The 7090-nt window shown below is 39.3% G+C and overlaps 1 non-coding gene across 1 annotated transcript; it reads left to right on the plus strand.

Moving 5' to 3' along the window:
- Positions 1-5712: 5712 nt before the first annotated feature.
- Trnak-uuu lies at positions 5713-5785 on the plus strand. Its single transcript has one exon. It is a non-coding gene; the product is annotated as a tRNA-Lys (tRNA).
- Positions 5786-7090: the final 1305 nt, after the last annotated feature.

Genomic DNA, 7090 nt, shown 5'->3' on the forward strand with positions numbered 1-7090 from the left:
AGAGAGAGAGAGAGAGAGAGAGAGAATATTTTACAACAAAATTAGTAGTGTTGATAGCAGTAATAATAGTAATATAGTAATAGTAGTGGTTGTAGTTGTTGTTGTAGAAAGTAGTAGTAGTAGTAGTAGTAGTAGTAGTAGTAGTAGTAGTAGTAGTAGTAGTAGTAGTAGTAATAGTAATAGCCATTATAACAGCAACAGGAAACAAATTGAAAGAAAAATTAAATAGAATAAAGATACAAGACAAATTAAATAAAAATATCAGTAACAATAAATGGAGACAACGAAAGAAAATAAAAAGGAAAAAATAAATTACCTCAAAAATAACAAGATATATAGAATAAGAGAAATATTATCCACTCAGACACCAGCGGTAAATCCTTCCTGCAGGTGGCGGCGCGCATAGAGGGACACAACACTGGAATCACGGGTACTCACGCGAAGGGAAGAGCGGGAATGAAGGTGCGTGTGGGGGAAGGGTAGAGGAAAGAGTATAAGGAAAGGAAGGAAGGAGTATAAGGGAAGGTGAGGTGATCCAGCATTCATACAGGAAGACTACTAAAATCACGGGCACTCAAGCGAAGGGAAGGGCAGGGATGAAGGTTCGTGTTGGGGAAGGGCGGAAGGAGTACAAGATTAGGTTAGGTTAGGTTAGGTGCGGTTAGGTGTGTTTTTTTTGCTAATTTGTGAGTGTGGAGGTGCATATTGGGGGGAGAAAGGGTGGAAGGACTAGAAGGGAAGGCGCTGTGGTCCAGTATATCTTAGGTTAGGTCAGGTTAGGTTAGATTATTTATTTATTTATTCTTTTAGGTTTCATATAGTTTAGAAGAAGGTGAGGTTTTAAAAGCTTAGGTTAGGTAATATTGGGGTTAGGTTAAGTTAGGTTCATTAGTTAGGTTAGGTTAGGTTAGGCCCAAAGTTTTGTTTTTGTTTAAAGTTAGGTTGTAGTTGGAGTTATAGTAGTAGTAGTGATGGTGATGATGGTAGTAGTAGTAGTAGTAGTAGTAGTAGTAGTAGTAGTAGTAGTAGAAATAGTAGTAGTAGTAGTAGTAGTAGAAGTAGTAGTAAACCAGAAGTAATAATGGAATTGGTGTTATTTTGATGTGAAATTTAAGAACACGTTAATTAATAGTAGTAGGTAATGGTGTTAGTGATGATGATAATGATGATAATTATTACCACCACCACCACCACCACCACCAACGTCAACACCAGTGAAGTTTATTACAGGTAAAGTCATCTTCATCACCACGTAAAAGCTTTTTAAACCCATCCTCCTCCTCCTCCTCCTCCTCCTCCTCCTCCTCCTCCTCCTCCTCCTCCTCCTCTTTCCATCATCATCCAGCTTATCCTCCTATCCCTTCTTTACCCTACGTACTTTTCTACCTTAATTCCTCTCTCCTCCTCCTCCTCCTCCTCCTCCTCCTTCTGGTGAAAAATTAAAAGGAGACAACATATTTTGCCTTGGGGGATTAAGAAGGGGAGATGGAGGGTAGGGTAGGGAGGGAGGGAGGGAGGGAAGAGGAGGATGATATGGAGACAAGAGGAGAGAAGGGAGGTAGGGAAGAGGGAGGGGGAGGAGATGAAGGGGGCCGTTGTTTGTTAAGTAAAGATTATACTTATGGAATAATAAAAAGGTACTTTCCTCTCACTCTCTCTCTCTCTCTCTCTCTCTCTCTCTCTCTCTCTCTCTCTCTCTCTCTCTCTCTCTCTCTCTCTCTCTCGTTTTTCCTTGTTCTTTCGTATTTCATTTTGTTTTCATCTATTTTTTTTTTCTTTATTTTCTTCCTTCCTCTTTTCTGCCTTCACTTTTTCCTCCCTTCCTTCCTTCTATTTTTTCTTTCTTTCTTTCTTTCTTTCTTTCTTTCTTTCTTTCTTCCCTCCTTCCTTTCTCTATATTTTTTTCTAGTAGTTATTTCACATTTTTCATTTGTTGTTGTCGTTATCCTCCTCCTCCTCCTCCTCCTCCTCCTCCTCCTCCTCCTCCTCCTCCTCCTCCTCCTCCTCCTCCTCCTCCTCCTCCTCCTCCTCCTCCTCCTTGTGCACTAACTCCAGACTACCTCACCACACACACACACACACACACACACACACACACACACACACACACACACACACACACACACACACACACACACAAGACAAACGACCTTAATCTAACGCGATCTGTTCCTGTTTCCGACCACACAGCGGCAGTGATTAGCGCAGGTGTGTGTGTGTGTGTGTGTGTGTGTGTGTGTGTGTGTGTGTGTGTGTGTGTGTGTGTGTGTGTGTGAGGAGAATGGAAGACGACGAAAGTGTGCGTTTAGTGTATATGGAGTAGTAGTAGTAGTAGTAGTAGTAGTAGTAGTAGTAATAGTAGTAGTAGTAGTGATATTAGTGGTAGTAGTAGTTGTTGTTCTTGTTGTTGTTGTTTTGTTTAGTAGTGGTAGTAGTAATAGTAGTAGTAGTAGTAGTTGTTGTTGTTGTTGTTGTTGTAGTAGTAGTAGTAGTAGTTGTTGTTGTAGTAATAGCATTAGTGGTAGTAGTAGTAGTAATAGTAGTAGAGAGAGAGAGAGAGAGAGAGAGAGAGAGAGAGAGAAACATAGAAGGAAAAGGGAGTGGAAGAGATATATAATGAAGAAGGGAGAGGAAGAAAAAGAGGAAAAGGAGGAGGAATACAAAGGAAGACAAACAGCAACAGACTAGGCTGTTTGTTGAGACTATTTACTAACTACCAGTGATAGAGATAGGACAGCAAACCGGAGGAGGAGGAGGAGGAGGAGGAGGAGGAATAATAGAATAATAATGATAACAATAATAATAAGAAGAAGAAAAAGGAGGAGGAGGAGGAGGAGGACGACGACGACGACGACGAATATAATAATAATAATAATAATAATAATAATAATAATAATAAGAAGAAGAAGGAGGAGGAGGAATACAAAGGAATACAAAGGAAAGACCAAGCAACAACAGACCCTGGAGTCCTTACTAGGCTGTTTGGTTAACTATTCTATACTAAGGAGGAGGAGGAGAAATATAATAATAATAATAAGAAGAAGAAGAAGGAGGAGGAGGAGGAGGAGCAGCTTGACTGGTTGCAACACAAACTATTTCCGACTAGATTCCCATCAGAGAAAAGTAGACATGAGGGACTCTCTCTCTCTCTCTCTCTCTCTCTCTCTCTCTCTCTCTCTCTCTCTCTCTCTCTCTCTCTCTCTCTCTGACTAAGCAATTTTTACATCCGAAGAAATCCTAAGCAATACAGTTTATCTTTTCCTCCTCCTCCTCCTCCTCCTCCTCCTCCTCCTCCTCCTCCTCACACAACGAATCACAGTAACTTATGGAAAAAAATACGAGCTCTCTCTCTCTCTCTCTCTCTCTCTCTCTCTCTCTCTCTCTCTCTCTCTCTCTCTCTCTCTCTCTCTCTCGTACAAAAGTAATTAGCAAGGAAAATGTAACGCACTGACTGAAGCTTCGAGACGTTAAGAGAAACGTAACCGTCGCCTCCAGTCATTGAAAACGTAATGCTGACGAAGAGTAGACTGAGAAAAATTATTAGTACTAGTGAGTCAATTCAGTTTGGTGCTTGTGGTCTTCAAAGGAGCAAGAAGAGGAGGAGGAGGAGGATACGCAACAAGAGTCTTGAAAATATAGGTTATGTGGCCACAATATTCAAACTCTACAGATATGAGAAGCTTGGTTCGTGTGAGTGTTTTATCTATATATAAAGTAGAAATCGTGTTAATCTGTCAGTACAACCATCAAACTATCCTTAAAATTCCGTGATACTCAACAAAGAGTCTTTTGAAAATATATGTTATGTGGCCACAATTTTCAAACTCTACAGATATGAGGAGCTTGGTTCGTGTGAGTGATTTTGCTATATATGAAGTAAAAATCCTGTTAATCTGTCAATAGAACCATCAAACTACCCTTAAAAACCCGTGATACTTAAAAATGAGTCTTTTGAAAATATAGGTTATGTGGCCACAATATTCAAACTCTACAGATATGAGAAGCTTGGTTCATATGAGTGTTTTTGCTATATATAAAGTAAAAATCGTGTTAATCTGTCATTAGAACCATCAAATTACTACCCTCAAACGGAAAGGAAGGTAGATAGAATTAAAGTAAGAAAGAAGAGGTAGAAAGGAAGGAAACAGGACGAAGGGAATAGAGAGAAAAGGAATTACTCTCTCTCTCTCTCTCTCTCTCTCTCTCTCTCTCTCTCTCTCTCTCTCTCTCTCTCTCTCTCTCTCTCTCTCTCTCTCCCCGTCAATTGGCAATCCCTCATTCATTTTCACATTTACCGTTTTTCTCTCTCTCTCTTCGTTTTCTTTGACAGCACCTCCTCCTCCTCCTCCTCTTCCTCTTCCTCTTCCTCTTCCTCTTCCTCTTCCTCTTCCTCTTCCTCCTCCTCCTCCTCCTCCTCCTCCTCCTCCTCCTCCTCTAAGTATTTCAGGATCTCACTTTTCTCTCCATAAAAAAGAAAAAAAAAAAACTCGGACATTGATCATAAAAAAATTGACGTTCGCTGAGGGACATTTTACTTTGAGGAGGAGGAGGAGGAGGAGGAAGGAAGGAAGGAAGGAAGGAAGGAAGGAAGGAAGGAAGGAAGGAAGGAAGAAGAAAAAATGAAAAAGAAGTAGGAGGAGGAGGTAAGAGGAAGGAGAAGAAGAAAAGAAGATGAAGAAGAAGAAAAGAGGAGGAGGAGGAGGAGGAAGAAGAAGAAGAAGAAGAAGAAGAAGAAGAAGAAGAAGAAGAAGAAGAAGAAAAAGAAGAGGAGGAGGAGGAGGAGAAGGAAGAAGAAGAAGAAGAAGAAGAAGAAGAAGAAGAAGAAGAAGAAGAAGAAATGCGAAGGAAGGTGTTGATCGAAAGAAAGGAGAGAGAGAGAGAGAGAGAGAGAGAGAGAGAGAGAGAGCGTGTAGGTGACAGGTGGTGCCAATTACAGGTAACATGAGCGCTGGAGACGGTAATTAGAGACAGGTGAGGTGTTGTAGGGGCAAGAAAATGCTTTTATTAATATGTTTCTCTAGTTTATGTCCGTCTGTGTGTGTGTGTGTGTGTGTGTGTGTGTGTGTGTGTGTGTGTGTGTGTGTGTGTGTGTGTGTGTGTTTGTCTGTCTGTGTATAGATTTTTTTTTTTATTTGTGTGTTTATGTTTATTTTGTCTCTTTTTCTTGTTTCTTTGTTTATCTTTCTATTCCGTTGCATTTTTTTTTTTTTTTTCTCTTTGTGTGTTTATTCATCTGTCCATATTTATCAGTGTTTATCTCAATATTCTTTTCCTCTTTTCTTTAAAATGACTGCAAATACTAAAATCTTCACAAAAACACATCCTTCATTTAAAGACATTGAGTTAACTAACCTTTAAGTCAGTCTCTAAATTTATCCCAATATCTTTTCCTCTCTTTCTTTAAACATCATTACTACAAATACTAAACTCTCTTTTAATATCTCATTCTTCATTTAATCACATTGAGTTAAGTATTCTCAAAATCACTCTGTTAATCCCAATAGTTTTTTTTCTTTTTTTTTTTCAAACATCACAAATACGAAACTTTTTTTATTAACCCATCCTTCATTTAGTTACCTTCAGTTAAGTATCAAGTCACTATACAACACAAACGATAATGCTGCACTGTCGTAGCTTACAGTATAGTGACGTAAAGGCGAGCAGTATGAGTCACGGGGTTTATCTACTTACGCTCACACGGTTTGGATAGAAGCCCGGATAGCTCAGTCGGTAGAGCATTAGGCTTTTAACCTAAGGGTCCAGGGTTCGAGTCCCTGTTCGGGCGCTGTGTTTTGTTGATCCTGTTTTTATATTTATTTCCAATGAGAGAGAGTTAGATAGATAGATAGATAGATAGAGAGAGAGAGAGAGAGAGAATAAACGTGAAGATCTACTGAGTATGTATGCATGAGAGAGAGAGAGAGAGAGAGCGCAATTCCCCGTCACCTGTAGCATGTGGTGTGTGGTGTGTGGGGACAGGTGGGCAGCACACCTGTATAGTTTAGATTAAAGAAAGCTTCATCGAAAGACACACATAGACAAAGAAAATAAACATGTAGACTAAAAATAAAACACCTGAACTGGTACGTGACTAGAGAAAAGGCGTGTCTCATAGTCGAAAGGTTAATTAATATATATATATATATATATATATATATATATATATATATATATATCAAAGTATAATTTTTCACTTCCTCTGTTACACTCCTCTCTTTCCTTCCATTTCTCTTTTCCTTCCTCTTCTTACATTTCTGCGCCTCGCCCTCGCCTCTTTTCCCTAAGCGACAGGCGAGATGTAAACAGAAAAGAAAATAAATAAGAAAATATAAAAAAAGAAATATGAAAGGTAATGAAGAATAATTTCCCTCGTATACTTTTGACAACAAGCTCCATTGTCGCAGCGAATATTAACCCTTTCAGTACTGGGACGCAGTTTTACCATGTGTTTTGACTGTCATTAGACGATTTTATTCACATTAGGTAGGGTCTATGGAGGTCAGGAGACTAATGGCCAGTCTTCACTATTTAAAACCCCCCCCCTCCACATTAGATTCTAAAGCTGTATAAAATCACTAAGTAGTAAGAAAAATAAATATGGAAATGCGTCACGAAAGAGTTAATGTGTGTGTGTGTGTGTGTGTGTGTGTGTGTGTGTGTGTGTGTGTGTGTGTGTGTGTCGAGAGTCATCGTTGCCCCCACCACCCTTGCATGAAAACACGACCAATTAACGTAATGGCGTGACACAGCTAATGCAACACGTCCGTCACTCTTGCCTCGCCTCGCTCTCCTTGATGGATTATCGCTCACCTGCTTATCTGCTTGTAATTGCCTTCACTACTGCTACTGTTTTGTCTGGGCCTTTTAACTCTTGTGGTGGTGGAGATGAAAGTATTATTATTAGTAGTAGTAGTAGTAGTAGTGGTATGGTAGTAGTAATGATAGTAGCAATGGTAGTAGTATGGTAGTAGTAGTAGTAGTAGTAAAGTAATAGTAGTAGCAATAGCAGTGATGGTACCTCTAAAATCACAAAAAAAGGTAAAAATATAACTTGTAGTGAAGGAAACAATAATAATAATAATAATAATAA

The sequence above is a fragment of the Portunus trituberculatus genome, chromosome 39 (assembly GCF_017591435.1).
Source record: "Portunus trituberculatus isolate SZX2019 chromosome 39, ASM1759143v1, whole genome shotgun sequence".
Classification (NCBI taxonomy): Eukaryota; Metazoa; Arthropoda; class Malacostraca; order Decapoda; family Portunidae; genus Portunus; species Portunus trituberculatus.